The 15,557-nt window shown below is 43.5% G+C and overlaps 1 protein-coding gene across 2 annotated transcripts in view; it reads left to right on the forward strand.

Moving 5' to 3' along the window:
* The window catches only part of LOC307212145 (putative hydrolase PNKD), a 36,112-nt gene that overhangs the window by 6,259 nt on the left and 14,296 nt on the right, over positions 1–15,557 (forward strand). The gene's annotated exons all lie outside the window — the stretch shown is intronic.

The following is a 15,557-nucleotide window of genomic DNA, read 5'->3' on the forward strand; positions in this document are numbered from 1 at the left end:
GTGTACGCAACCTTGATTTTATTTAAAGCAAAACCCAATCTGTTGCATTCCAGAGACAAAGCATAAACAAACCCCTTGGAAGAAGGTTTGCTCCCAGGAAGTATAGGATTGTAGTAAAAAAGAGAAGGTCACATGATTATGAATATTTCATTAGATTTAACACAAAAGTATGCATTAAAGTTAGCTAGACTTGCATCTTCTTTTGCTTCCTTGATGTAATTGTGCACAACCCTGCTAATGAATTGCTCAAATGCAATGCTTTCATTTTCAGCCAATTCTTGAATGCCTGGCAGTTCTAGTTCTTCATTTCATACACTAATTAGTTTATTCACATGATCAGGCAGAAGGCATGACCTTTCAGAACATAGCATTCTATTCAGCGATGACAAAGAGTGCTGAACTATATGGTGCTTGTGTTGGGAAATTGCCAGATAAGAAGTCCTACTTGGTTCATTCCTGGAAACATAGCACTAAGACAGAGTCAGAATGTTTTCCCACCCCACCCCACACCCCACCCCAAAAAGACACCGCTGCATCTGACAAATGGATTTGGGAATCTCCTGCTACTGTAAAGAGATGCCAACTGGAAAGCCTTGGCCTTGCAAGTTAATGCAATGAATTATATGGAGTGGCAGGGCAGGTTGTGCCTGCCTGCTCTTAAAGGAGGGTGTGTGCACATGTGGCCCTGGGGACGTTCACACAGGCCCACAACCTGACTTCTTCAGTACTGGGGATCAGTGTAATAAAGCCTGGTCTTGAGCCACTATAATAGATGCCTGCTCATTTCTGAACCTGCCCAGCAGCTGAGATCGTCACCAGTGAACCTACTTGGGATGCCCCTTACTTTAGAGAGAACCAGTGGTGTAGTGGTCCAGGAGGGTTGCATAGGGCCAAAGACCTATTACTATTTCTGCAGCAGTGTCCCTGCTTCCATCACCCTATCAGCATGATAGGGGAGAAGATATTGGAGCATGCCAAATCATTTTCCAAGCATAGGCACAGAAAATAGTAGATCTAGCTGATCATGGAGACTTGCATGCCATTGCTTGTTACGGTGCTTGTTTATTACGATTGTACAATGAGAAGATCATTGTATAATCTTTCAAGGTTGTGACTGTCATAAAGGGACCCTGTAGTTCTGTCACTAAACTACTAGAGGAAAGACTTTTGTCACTGTCCCCTTATTTGTAGAACTTCCTCCAAGAGGAGATCTCCTTGCCATCTTTGTTTAAGAACCAGGTGAGGCCCATTTTGTTTACTGTGGCTTCTGCTGAATTAAATGGTTCTTGTTGAACTTTTACTTCTGGTTTTTCTTTTGGGCTAGGGTTGGTCAGCCAACTGCTGAGTCACTGCTGCTTTTATTGGTCTCTCTGTCTTCTGGCATGTTTTTGGAATTTACCTGCTGCTTGATTTATTTCTTTTTGATTATACTGGTGTCGTTAGGAGGCTTTATTAAGCTGCCTTGGATGCCAGCTTAGGGCAGTAAAAGTGGTATACAATTCCTCTTCACCCCAGTAAATCAATCATTCAACAGGTTGAGGCATCTAATCATAAACCTGCATTTTTATTGAGGCTTGATCAGGGCCTGTATTTTAAAATGAGCTTAAAGATTTTCAAATGTTCATGCCAGGCAGAAGACCAGCTGCCTAAGAACCTTGGCAAGATGTTTATTCTCCTGGACAAGGGGGCCCCCTGATTTATAGCAGAAAACAATTCTCAAAGTCAAAGGGAATTACAGGCTGAGAGCCAAGGTTACACTGACCCTACATATTACAGAAGATAAAAAAGCAGAGAAAAACATAATTAAGAGTGGGTAAATAGTAAAATAAAACCATGTGCCTCCCATTCAACTTGAGCCATATTTTCCTAAGGTTGAAAGGTCAAGAGCAGTGAAAAAGGCAACTGGCTTGGCTGGAGAAGAGGTTTTCTTTCTATTTTTGAGGCTGGAAACTGTTCCTTACTTTGAAAAGGTTTATTCTTTTAAAAAGCTATCTATGTTATGTATTAAATATATTGGCTTAAATGTAATTATGCAAAGGAATTAGAAGCTAAGAAATGTTAAATCCTTATGCTAGATTCTTATTTCATATAGTTGGAAGAGATCACAGGGGCCATCAGCCACCAGCCCAGCCCCCCTGCCAAGCAGGAAACATCATTAGAGCACTGGTTGTCAGGCCTTTGTTTAAAAGACCTTCAAGAGAAGATCTTTCAATGATGATCCTTGACATCTGTTTAAGATAAAAATTTAAGATTAACCATCTGTTTTGGAGGGCAATAGGGCGAGGTGAGCTGGTAATTAAGGTTCCTTGTTGAGACACATGTAAGATATATTACTACTTATTTGTCATTTATAGATAGAAGAATATATAGCTTTTTGTTTCCCATAAAAGGACAAGAGGAAATGGGTGTATCTTTTGTGATTGGTTCTAGCAAACAGCCAATAGGAATTTCAACCAGGCTGATTGGACAGAGGCAGCCACAGGAGGAGCAAGGGGGCTGGATTAAGGAAATATAAGTGCTGGCCAGAATGGCAGGAGGCCAGGCCAGAGCTTGGTAACCATATACCACTGTGCCTAATATTTGTTTGTCTGACAAATAAATTATTATTTTAATTTCTCTATTGCTGCGTTGAATATTTCATTCCAGCTAAGCGTTAACCACAAGCAGGGTGCTACAAGGTGACTATTTACACAAGCATGTTCTTGATTGTGGCCAAATAATGAGCTGTCATTTGATTGGTGACTCAAGCCTACTTAATTTAATTATAAATATGCTGCATGGTGGGAAAGCATAGAAGTACTCTAGACACCTGGTATTATCTGAGCAGGCTTGGGATGAAGATGTTGCTATACACTTCACAAGAGTGAGAAGTCCAAGGAATGACACCCCGGAGGAAAAAAGTTTTCCCAAGCAGTTTTATCAAGAAGCACTGGGTTAAGCGTTCCTCAAAAAGCCTTAGGAACCATTTTTTATTTGTATGGTTGCTTTCCCTTTCTACATTTTCCTCTTTAGCAAAGTTTCCCCAATCGTGTTTATGCCACAGAAGAAAATTGTGGGGGATGAGGGTGGCTGGGGAATTTAGACTGGAGAAAATCAGTGTTCTGGGATGGAGTGTTAAATCCCACTTCTGCAATCCAATTTGGGTAGGGTAGCCAGATTTGAGAGGACAGGGTTCCTATCCCTTTGTGTGTAGTAGAGGAAATTTAAGCACGTTGTAGCTTCTACACCTGCTGAAATTCCCTCTTCTATAGAACTCTTAAAAGTGCAGGAGTCCTGTCCTCTCCCCCCTTACTCTGGCCATTCAAAATATTTGCGGCCTTCTGGCTGCTTTTAGGTTACATTTAAAACAGCCAGAGATCCAATTGCAGATGGTTTATGTCCTTGTTTTAGTCCTGACAAAGCCCTGGAAATCTGTCTTTCCTTATAGCTGATAAGATTCTGGATTTTGCAACTCTGCTCCATAGCATGTGGTTTTTAAATCTGAACCACCAATGCTCTGCTTTGCAAATACTGTATTTTGTTGTCTGTAGCTATTATACTAGGGGGCCCAACTACCGTATTTTTCGCCCCATAGGATGCACCGGCCCATAGGACGCACCTAGTTTTTTGGGGGGGAAATAAAGAAAAAAAAAATTATCCCCCCCCCCAGGTACGGGGCTGGGGCGGGGGAAGCCCGAGCTTCCCCCAACCCCAGCCCCCAGAACAGGTTGCTATCCGCTGGCCGTGGGAGAGCCGCGCGGCTCTCCCACGGCTAGCGGAGCGCTGCGCGAAGCCCCAACCGTGTGCTGAGCTCAGCGCGCCCCAAGCTTCTAGGTGCAGGCAAGCTCTCCGCTAGCTGTGGGAGAGCTGCGTCTCCCACGGCTAGCGGATAGCTTCCTGAAGCCTGGAGAGCGAGAGGGGTCGGTGTGCACCCCCTTCATTTTTGGAGGGGAAAAGGTGCGTCCTATAGGGCGAAAAATACGGTACATGTTGCAAATGCTTCTGATGAAGCCCCCTGACTGAGTACTTTAATATGAAGCAGCCTTAGGAAATTATAGTTTTAAGAAGTGGTGTGACAGTACCCTAAGGTGCTTTTCTTCTGTGGGATACCAGATGTGAATTTATTTACAAGGCTAAATCACATGGCTAAGCTTCAACAACCACGAGGAGGCAGGTGTTAGGCATTTTATAGTATATTCATACACTCATGGACACACAATTTGCAGCCCAGTCTTGAAATCTGTTTACCAAAAGTAAGACTGACTGGGTTCCTTCCAGCTTTCTTTATAGATAGCGTACTTAGGATGTCACTTTTACTTCTGCAGTTTTTGTTTTATTAAAAGCCTGGGGTAAGTTTTCTCGGGAGTTTCCAGACTGTCACAATTTTTGGTTGAGATTCAGTCAATAAACCAGCTAATTAGGATTGTGCAATTACAGTTGATAGGAAGGTCTTGCACAACATATTGTCTTCCCCAAAAGATCTAACTTCCTGCAATAAGGCACGTGGCGAGAAAATTCCCTGGAAAGCGTGGGATAGCACTGACTTTGACACACCACCATATAACCTCCCCACAAACAAATCATGAGGGACGCTCACTATAATAGCCAACATTGCATAAAACCTCCCTGCATAAAAACAGGGTGACTGTTCAGTGAACACTTCATTCAGAAGCACCCCTAGTTGCCCGAAAGGCACCGTTTCTATAAAACATTGCTGCAGGAAGGAAATGCATCCAGTCTGCATGTTTTGCTTGTGCCTCCATGACCTGAAAAACAGAATTGTCTGAACAAGCCTCCTCAGCACACCATTGTGTATCTCCCCTGCCTTTACGTTCCCTGGCCTCCTAGTTCTCTCTTCCACTCTTCCCCTTCTCCCTTTCCATGATTAAAGCCTGAAATATTATTAGTAGTGTGGACTCTTGAGTCTTTGAAGTTCGGCACAGTGAGTGCCTTGGGCTGATGTAAATAACTCTGAATACAAAACTTGAGCCTCTGTGACATTTAAGTCCTTGGAAATAGGGCTTAGCTCTGGGGTGTATGAAGTAAGAATAGTTTTTGAGCATGTATACAGTGCTTTTTCTCCCCACCTCACAACCATAGCTACTATGGTATAGTAGTGGACAGAATGGTCAACTGAAGCTGCGTACGCATTACCATTTACTCTGGCTCCAGTGTGCTCCCACCGCTGTTGTTTGAAGCCAGGTACACATTATGTTAGCCATAGCCACAAGCCTTAAGTATCCTGTAGTTTCTGCTCCTGTCTGATGCACTTTCTTTCAAAGCAGCCCCTATCCAATTTGGAAACGTAAGCTGAGGCACGCACATTATCACGGCAGCCATTGTGCAGGCACAGATGACAGCTTCAGCGAGTTGGAGTTCATTGTGGGGAAACAAATTGGGTAATGTACATCAGGTGAAGGCCACCCCAACCCATCTTTATTGTGTACAGCAATGTAAAAAAGCAACTTGAAACACTCTGGGGGGAAACAACCATGGTGTGTTTTAAGCCACTAATGTGTACTTAGCCTTAGATCACAGGGAGAGGAGCAGGGTCAAAAAGCTGATTTTGGGCTCTCCATATCTCAGGATGCTGTGCTCACACAGGGTTGTTTGAAGGATGGCTAACCTTTGCCTCTTCCTGATGTTGTTGGACTACAACTCAGACTTTCCTAACCACTGGCACGCTGGCTGGGGCTGATGAGAGCTGGCGTCCAAAACATCTGGAGGAAACAGCTTGCCTGTTTTCAACTTAATAAAAGGTCTGGGGGGGACTATATGTACTGCCGTATTCAGTGTTGCAACCACCACCTCCTCAACTTGTCCTTGGAGGAAGCGCAGGAGTAAAAGGGGGGTAGGGCGGGGAGAATTATATGCTGCCTTGTAACTCAGTTGACAGGGTGGATTGCAAGAAGAAGGAGAAGAAGAAGAAGAAGAAGAAGAAGAAGAAGAAGAAGAAGAAGAAGAAGAAGAAGAAGACAATAAAGCAGATCCTCAATAACACACATAAAAACAGTATAAAAACGATGTCAAACATTAAACAAATTAGACCTGGAACTCATAAAAGGGTCTTTGAAGGGAGGAAATGTACTTTGAATGTGCCTCAAAGTGTGTACACTTAAGAGCTCCTTCCTTCAGTAATAAAGAACCAACACTTGAACTGCTTGCAGCACCACTTACTCTGGAAATTACAGACTGGTGAGACTGCTAGCTGTCTTTCTCTGAAAAAAACAAAACCCCCAAACATTAGAAAGCATATTTCTGCGTGTCTTGTTGCCAAGGTACCCAGCTTGCATTGTTGGTTGTCTGCCAGGCTGCTGGAATTTCATCTAATGCTTTTAAATGCTTAACGGGGAGGGACTTTGCTCCTTCTGACTCGTGTCTTTCTCTAAAGTCAATAAGGTGTTGGGGAGGGGGGGAGAGAATGAGCCTTTTGATCCTAATCTTCTGTGTGTTTGGACTTTTGGAGGTTCAGTGCAAAGACCTCAGGCAGTGAGGGGGAAATAGAGTGGAACGAAAGATTCTCCCTAGTCTGCTAGAAACATTTCCAGGGAGCAATTTTGATTTGTGCTCTGTGCAGGACAGTGGGGCTGAAGAAAGATAAGCCCAAGCTTGTCATCAGTGCAGTAGGCCGGATGGTTTGAAGCTGCAGTGTTGGCTGATCAAGATGCTGACTATGTCACTGTCGCCTGCTTAATTGCTGTCAAATGCCATTGCACTGCAGTGAACAGGCTCCTTGAGGGGGGCTATTGCTGACAGTTCTCAGGTGCAGCGTTATTCTTTATTATTTTGGAATCGAGGGGGGGGAGATTACAGTTCTTATGCTATGTTATACAAAAATATACGCTAATCAAACAAAAATACTAAATAATAACAAGAGATATTACACCCATGTGACTTCCCTCCTCCACAACTCGACATTCTTTATTCTTTAACATCTTATTGACATTGCATCTTATATATCTTATCCCTGATACTCCTAGTATATTAATTTTATTTATTTCTACTTTACATACTTAATCTATGCATATCAATGTTATCCTTAGAGCAGTGTTTTTTTATATAATCCTCAAAACATTGCCATTCCGATTTTAGTTTCTGATTTGTCTGATGTCTTATGGCTGCTGTTAATAGTATTTTCTTATCCTGTGGGATATCCTTTCCTACAATACCCAATAAAGTACGCCTCTGGCTTCTTTTCTATAGAGGTTTTAAACATCTTTTTTAACTCTTCATGAATACATCCCCAGAATCTTTTGACTTTTTCACAGCCCCACCATACATGAAGCATAGTCCCCTCCATGTTATTACATTTCCAACATAAATTGGATTTTAACTTATATATCTTGGCGATTTTGGAAGGCGTCATGTACCACCTATAAAACATTTTCATTAGGTTTTCTTTAATGGTATAACAGGCGGTAAACCTAATATCCTACCTCAAGAGCCTTTCCCACTGATGTATCTGTATTGTATGGCCAGTGTCTTGGGCCCATTTGACCATTACTTCTTTTATTTCTTCATCTTTTAGGTCCTATTCCAATATCAAATCATAAGTTCTGGATAATACTTTCTTATTGTTTTTTAATAATACTTTTTGTAGTTAAGATTCTTCTTTGCGTGTCGAGGTCCCCAGGTCTACCCCAATAACTCACACATCACACAGAAATTTTTGTTTAAGATTTTTGGCATAATTTTGGCCACAACTTTATTAAAATACAAATTTGTGAGTGGTTGCGTAGGCATTGGTTGCGACTATCTGCCCCCACCATGGGGGACAGACTGACATTCCGCACGATGCGAAAGTCAGAATGGGGGAATACACTTGGGGGTTACGCGGGCAGGGAACCTGCCCTCACCCCAAATGCAACCGGGAGCTCATTGCTATGGCCCGAGCCCCCTTTACAGAGTGGACAAGCAATAGTTAGCTCCCAATTCCTTTAACGGAATCCCTTGCAGCAGCAGCATTAGAGGGGCAGGCACAGCCAATCCATGCCCCTCAACCAAGCAAACCATAAACCAATGCCTAACCGCAAACCTTACAAGTTGTGACGATTTGCTACGCAGTAGGCAAAAACCAAATGGCCCCAGCCAATCAGCCAGATGGACAAAATTCCTACCAGGCCCCCGCTCCAAAGCAGACGACCCCATGACAGGCATAGCAAGGTCAAAGCGAACAACCCTATTCTAGGGAGGGAGGGACGGGCAATCCAATGCACGGGCTAAAAGAGGAAGCCCTAGCCTCGTGCAAGGAGTTTTACTATTTCTGGCTGTTAATCAATAAATGGCAACATTAACTTCTTCCCAACAACAAGGGAAGCCCCAATCGCATCAGTGGCCAATGATCAATTAGCCCACCCCCCAACTTTGGAGTGTCCTGGCAGCCCCCACTGCAACACGTGCTCTCCATGAAGGAGAACACGCTTTCCCAAAACTTGTTTTTTATCCAAGTTAAAAGCGTTATTCTTGCCATGCTGTTTCGTGTGTTTAAGCAGCTCTTGAGTTTAACAGTGGAGATACTGTGTTCCATCGGTACAGGTGGGGGCTTTTTAATTCTACAAAGGGCTTTGCTTTGGTTTTTCTCCCACCCACCTGCTTAAGCTGCCTTCCCATCTGCATGTACTCTGTACCATTAAACATTGCAGCTTTTGTCAATTTGGGGAAATGTACGTCTTAGAAATGCAACCTTTGCTTTGAGAGTCAGGGGTTCAAGTTTCAGATATTGGGTGAAGAGGAAGACATCTGTGACAGTGGAGCAAGATTCTCAGCACTCTCGGATGTAGTCACAATCAAATTAAATGGCAAGATAGTATTTTTGAGGCCATATGTTTTTATACTTCGTAATAGCCATAGCAATGTTTTAACATGGATCCAATAGTAAATCTCACACTGTTTCATTTTAAACGCAGGGTGTTATGTCTTTCACATGCTTATAATAGCTTAGATTTAATAGTTTATAATGGCGGTCACCTTGTGATGCAGCCAGTGAGTTGGTTATAAATATAGATGTTCCTGAGGAATAATTGCAGAGGGCAGTGCCCACCCCACCCTAAATGGCTCCATTGGTTTAAAGTACTAATTCAAAATTAGAGGCCAGGTGGTGATGGTGACAGACATTGCAGTTTCAGTCCTTCCTCCCTGGCTGTAGGGCTCAAAGCACTATGATGTTTGGGTTCCCCACAATTTGGTGCTGGGTTTTTAATTACTTTCTTGCCTCTAATTACTTTCATGCCTTCAACACTTGAGGTTAGGAACCTGGTGTATTTTCCCCAGTCTATTGTTAATGCTGTGTAAGCGCAAAAAAGAAAAAGGGAAAAAAAGTATACATTTTAAAAATGGATTGTGAGAAAGTGCAGTTCCATTGAAATGGGTGGGTCATAAGCACACTTACTTTTCATTTTATGTATTTTAAAAATAGATTCATACCCCACCTTTCCGGGCAAACATAAACTCTCAGGGAGGGCTTACAAGAATTCTAGTGCATCTAACGGCTGCTCATGCATCCAGTTTTATCACGCTGCCCACATCATGTTGTCACCATCATCAAAATGCCAGCCTGTACTTTTTAAAATCCCCATTTCCTCTTTTTGCAGAAAATTCTTATAGTGAACATGACCTGCTGGACATCTGAGGCCACTGCTGGTGTGGAAACATGCTAAGGCATTTTTGCGGGTGGGCAGATCTGTGGTGGTGATTTAGTGGGTGGTTTCTATCACCACACTCAAACTTTTGTTTGCTCCTCACTTGAGCAAAATCTTGCCATTCTGTATCTGGAAGCCTTAAAGATACAAGTGCGTCTTTTCTCACCCATTGGTGCATGCTAAAGCATCCAGTTCAGAGGAACTATTCTGTCAAGAACTTTACATATTGCAACCTTGTATGCCCAATATGAGGAGAATTTGTGCATACTTAATTTTGGTTCGCTGGTGTCAGTTGACTGCCTGTTGTTTTAGCACTGGCCTGATTTTCACACACAAACAAATTGCACAGTGGTAAAGAGTAGGCATGGAAAAGTTTGCTTTGGGTTTTGAGAAAGAGAAAATTCTGCGGAAATCAGTATCACAAGTTCCACTAGAAGCTGCTGCAGCAGTTGGCACAAATTTCCGTAGATTGTTAATGCTGGTTTCAGCTTGTCTCCTAAAGGCAGTTAGTTACTGTACTCTTGCCTCTTTCCTTTTGGTGAAGAGGTTTCTGTTCTGGCAAATGGTACACATTTCAATGATCTTGGCCTAAGAATTATTACTATTATTTAATCTCTTTTTAGCCTTTGTTTTGTTTGCAGTATCAAAGAATGTGTTGGCATTATCCCTTGATTGCAGTGTAGCATAAGTGCGCAATTTACATTCCTCCCATCGGACATAGCTTAGGAGATGGTGTTTAAATCCACCCTTCTGGCTGTCATCAGACATATGAAGAAAGACACGCTGACATGGTAATCCCAGAGTGAACTGTGCATTCTTATATATTTACCATGGCTTGATGTGTGTCTTCTGCCCTGCCCACGTGCATTGATCTGGCCTTCATTTGCACCTTTGGTTTCTGTTCGAGCCTGGGGGAGGTGGGTGGCAGCCCTTCACAGCAGGGACAGTGTGTTCACTTTATAATCCTACATCTAGTTAGCCATCTGTTTCATTAGCATCATGCATAAGTTCCTCCCTCCCAGCCTGTTCTGCCACGTCTGTTTTCTGTGCTACAGAAAGGGACTTGGTTAGGAACATAAGTGGACCTCTGCTGCATCAGACCAAGGGTCCATCCAGGTTTAGCTTCTAGGTTTAGCCAAGGGCTTCTAACAAGCCCTTAAGCAGGGCATGAGGGCAATAAGGAGCTCCCTCCATCTTTGTTGCTCCTCAGCAGCTGATATCCAGTGGTATTCTGTCTCTGAAATGGAGGTCTTGTTTAGCTATCATTTGACAAATCTTCTTTTAAACCCATCTAATCCAGGGCCCATCAAATATGCCATAAGACAGTAAGTTATAATAATCCTCCTAAAAACAGTAAAGGTAAAGGATCCCTGACAGTTAAGTCCAGTCACAGATGACTCTGGGGTTGCGGCTCTCATTTCACTTTACAGGCGAGGGAGCTGGCGTTTGTCCGCTCTGCAGACAGTTTTTCCAACAAAAAATATGGTGATTCAAAGGAATTGAGCCTGGGCAAGTTCATAAAAGCAACTTGTTCTCAGAAAGGGTGTCTTGGTCTCCAGTCTAGGTCCAGGCAGCTTGTAGCTCTTCCTTGAGAAGAGGGCAAGTTGACAGGTTATTGACAGGTTACCAAAACAAAAAGACTATGTGGGTGGAAGATAAGTGGGGTTGGTGGATATATGCCAAGATTGCACTGGCTTTCTATTGAGCTTGCTTAGCGTCCTCCTCCTTGGTGGGACATAATACTTCCTGTGAATCAGCCACTGTTGACGTTAAAGAAAAAAGAATCCACTAAGATGAGGAAACCCCATGGAATGATGGGGCTGCAGCAGTTTTAACCCTGTCTCTCCTCTCCCCAAATATAAAAGGCTTTTTTCTGGCAATTTGATTTGCCAGAAAAGTGGAACCAGCATAGTTTGTTATATAAAGCTATTCTGACAACTGAATTGAAATCAAATACTGAGCAGATGTTTTTAATGCTGAAGTGTGCTTTTACAGATCCTTCATTTGCAGTGTCCCACCTGCAGTAGTGTGGCACAGTGGCTGAATTGTGAAGCCTCTGCCCCAGATTTGCTAGGTGGTTTTAGGAAAGCTGCCATTTCTTAGCCTTGGTCTGCCTTATCTGTAGAACGGGGATAATACACTGATCGATCACCCTCATTCACACATTGTGGCAAGCCAGTATTTCATGCTAGTGCATGTTTTTGGATTTTTCCTGTTTTTGTGTGTGTGTCCCCCCCCCCCCCCCGGTGTGACTGGGAGAAAGGAAGCCACAGTTAAGCGTGATCTCACTTAACCTTGTATGTTCCAGGTGATTTGGAGCTCAACACCTATCTCCCCTGGCCAGGATTGGAGTTGTAATCAAGAACAGCTGAAGAGTACTAGGTTGATGCCACCAGTAATGTTACAAATGCTAAACTAGATAGACCAACGTCTATCATATACACATCATAAAGTAGTCTTCTATGTTCCTGTGACTTTGCCCTAAGGAGATGTTTTTGCAATTTGCAATTGTCTAACCTTTGCTGATTTGTTAGGGTTCTGCTTTGGCAAAATTAGTTTGAATATGTGGGTCAGGGATGGGGAATGATCCTGAACCCAGGATTTTTCTTCCCACGTGTGCTGGTCCAAATTTGACAGGTGATGCTGTGTGTTGAAGCTTCAACACTGGGCTTAACGATGCAGTATGGGGCTGCTTGAAATTCCTTCTGCAAATAGCCCCCTACTGCTCTTTCAACATTGCTTGGAAAAATGCTTTCAGACAGTCAGGTATGATAGGTGGGCATGGTGTGCCCAGAATTGCCTTGCATAGCAAATGGGGAGGCCTGGTGGGCCATGTTTGGCCCGCAGGCTGGAGGTTTCACATCCCTGATCTACACGGTCCCTGCAGCTTCTGCTCTAGATGTGCACCGAAGGCATGCAAGAACTTCCATTATTTCAGTTGGAACTAGTTCATCCTAAACAATAGCTGACAGTTCATGGAGTGTTGGCGGCTCTCAGATTTTGATTTGCTGGAGGAAGTTACTGTGGACACAGCTTGAAGATGGGTCTTTCTTCCAGGAAATGGCTCTGGGGGAGAGAAGCTGGCTGGATTTCAAAGCGTTCTGAAGTTAATACTCTGTAAGGCCCTGCTTTTCTAAGATAAAGCAACTGGACAAAGTGTAGCTCTGTGTAACACACTGTACAGTTCTGACTGAACAGTCTCTGCTGGTGCAATTGGCTGGCATGCTGGAGAGAACGTTGGCTGTGTAATGCAAAGTGCTTGGTTTTTCTGTCTTGGCAGTAGAGGATGTTGGTTAATGCAGAGGCAGATTCCAGCTATAGGGCCTGAAATTTTATTCAGAGAGTCTGCTGGATGAACCTGTGTTCATCTCTACCAGGTAAGGTAAAGGTAAAGGACCTCTGGACAGTTAAGTCCAGTCAAAGGCAACTATGGGGTGCGATGCTCATCTCGCTTCAGGCCGAGGGAGCTGGCATCTGTCCACAGACAGTTTCCCCGGTCATGTGACCAGCATGACTAAACCGCTACTGGTGTACGGAGGACCATGACAAGTGCCAGAGTGCACTGAAACCCCGTTTACCTTTCCGTTGCAGCAGTACCTATTTATTTACTTGCACTAGTATGCTTTGGAACTGCTAGGTTGGCAGAAGCTGGGACAGAGCAACAGGAGCTCACCCCAAATCCACGGATTCGAACTGCTGACCTTCCGATTGGCAGGTCCCACTCACATAGCTTTACCTCACAGTGCTTCTCTGATCTTTCTTCTCTCCCCCCAACTCTGCCCACTCACTGCGATCATGAACTGTAGCTGCCTCTTGCTGTCTCTACAACAGAACATCAGAGAAAATGCTGGCATGTTTCTCTGGAAGCTGATGTGTTGAGGAGAGAACCACTGGGAGTTTGTAGTCACTTCTGGGTAAATTCCTGGGAATCTGAGATACTCAGGGAAAATGCAGTGTTGAAGAGCAATTAATGGTTTCACTTCAACTGTGTTGTGTATACGCCAAAGGGAAACATTGCACTGCTGGGACTCTTTAATCATAGGAACAGATGTCAAGAATGGATTTGTGAAGAAAATGTCACCTCTCTTCTGATGACTCTGTGAGCCCCCTGCTCAGGCTAAATAAGCCTGCAGGCCTGAGCTTCTATACCCCTGGCATGGACTATACATTTCTATACAGTGGTACCTCGGGTTACATACGCTTCAGGTTACAGATGCTTCAGGTTACAGACTCCGCTACCCAGAAATAGTACCTCGGGTTAAGAACTTTGCTTCAGGATGAGAACATAAATCGTGCTCCGGCAGCGTGGCGGCATCAGGAGGCCCCATTAGCTAAAGTGGTACCTCAGGTTAAGAATAGTTTCAGGTTAAGAACGGCCCCCCAGAACGAATTAAGTTCTTAACCCGAGGTACCACTGTAACCTGTTGGGAGTGAAAGTAGAACTGGGACCCCTTTCTTCTTGGCAGTACTTTTGTCAGGTCACTTTGACACATTCTTTGAAACATTACAACAGTTTATATCATTCCACGTCCATTGTTATGCTATTTGCATGTGAAGGTATTGCGTTGTCTTCTAATCTTACAAGGTTTCCATCATCCAAGATACCAAGGTCTCATGTGATGTGTGACTAGGCATCAGCAAGCACAAAATAGCAAGCTTGATTCTTTCTGCTGCTTCTTCTTTTTCCTCCTCGTTTTGGACCATGGTGGTTTCTGAAGTTGATGGTCCTGGAGGCATAGTGGAGTCCAGAGCAACAGTGATACCCATGACTCCTTCAGATTGCTTAATGTGTGTGTGGCCCACAAATCATCTTGAGACGACTTGGCTTCTGAAATTCACATGTAATACTTGCAATAGTATAACTCAGACTTTTGGCTGAAAAGTCTAAAGAGTTTATGAGAGCATGCAGTCTTTTTTTTTTTTTTTAATTATAAGTTTTAAGCCCTCATGGCTATGGAGCAAAGCTTGGAAATATGTGGGGAGTGTCTACAGGTTCAGAAATAATTAGAGCTTTTGCATGGCCTTCCAAATGGTGGGTGTGAAGTGCATTATAGAAAAATATACCAAATGTAACAATTTTTTAAAAAATGTCAGGAAAGAAAAGTATGTAGCAGGAGCAGGTAGCTTGGCATAGCAAGAGTTTTCTTACACTGTTCTGTAGTGCACTTGTTTTGTCCTGTATATTAACCAAATCAGCTGGTTTTTTTGGTCCCTTTTCAATTCCATGTAACTGCCTATTTACTTTCGTAGCTCAGCAGATTTTACTAGTGCTTGACAGTACTCTACCCTGCCTGTGATAAGAGACACAATATTCCACAGTAGAGCAACACAGAATCCACAGCAGACTTTGAAGATCCTACAGTTGTAGTTTAGACTGTCCTGAGAGTTATGCCATCTCACTTACCTCAGTTTTGTGGAGGCCTGCTCACATAGTAGGAAGGAAAGGGCACTTTGCTCATCCTCAGATGCACTCTTCCATATTACCAAACTTGCTTTGAATGTAAAAAGTTTTGTGCTGAAAGCAGCTTTGCAGGGCTGAGCACTGGCTGAAATGAGAGCCACTGTGGTGTAGTGGTTAAGAGTGGTCGTCTCGTAATCTGGGGAACCGGGTTCGCGTCTCCGCTCCTCCACATGCAGCTGCTGGGTGACCTTGGGCCAGTCACACTTCTCTGAAGTCTCTCAGCCCCACTCACCTCACAGAGTGTTTGTTGTGGGGGAGGAAGGGAAAGGAGAATGTTTGCCGCTTTGAGACTCCTTAAAGGGAGTGAAAGGCGGGATATCAAATCCAAACTCTTCTTCTTCTTCTCTTCTCCTGGCATTCACACTTGGGAGTGGTAGGGGAGAACATTTAACAAGTTAACCGCTTGGTTAGGTGACAGCTTGTGAAAAAGTGCAAAGCAAAATAGTGCTATCATAATTTTATTTAAATATTAATTGAAA

Source organism: Podarcis cretensis (assembly GCF_951804945.1).
Source record: "Podarcis cretensis genome assembly, chromosome: 1".
Lineage (NCBI taxonomy): Eukaryota > Metazoa > Chordata > Lepidosauria > Squamata > Lacertidae > Podarcis > Podarcis cretensis.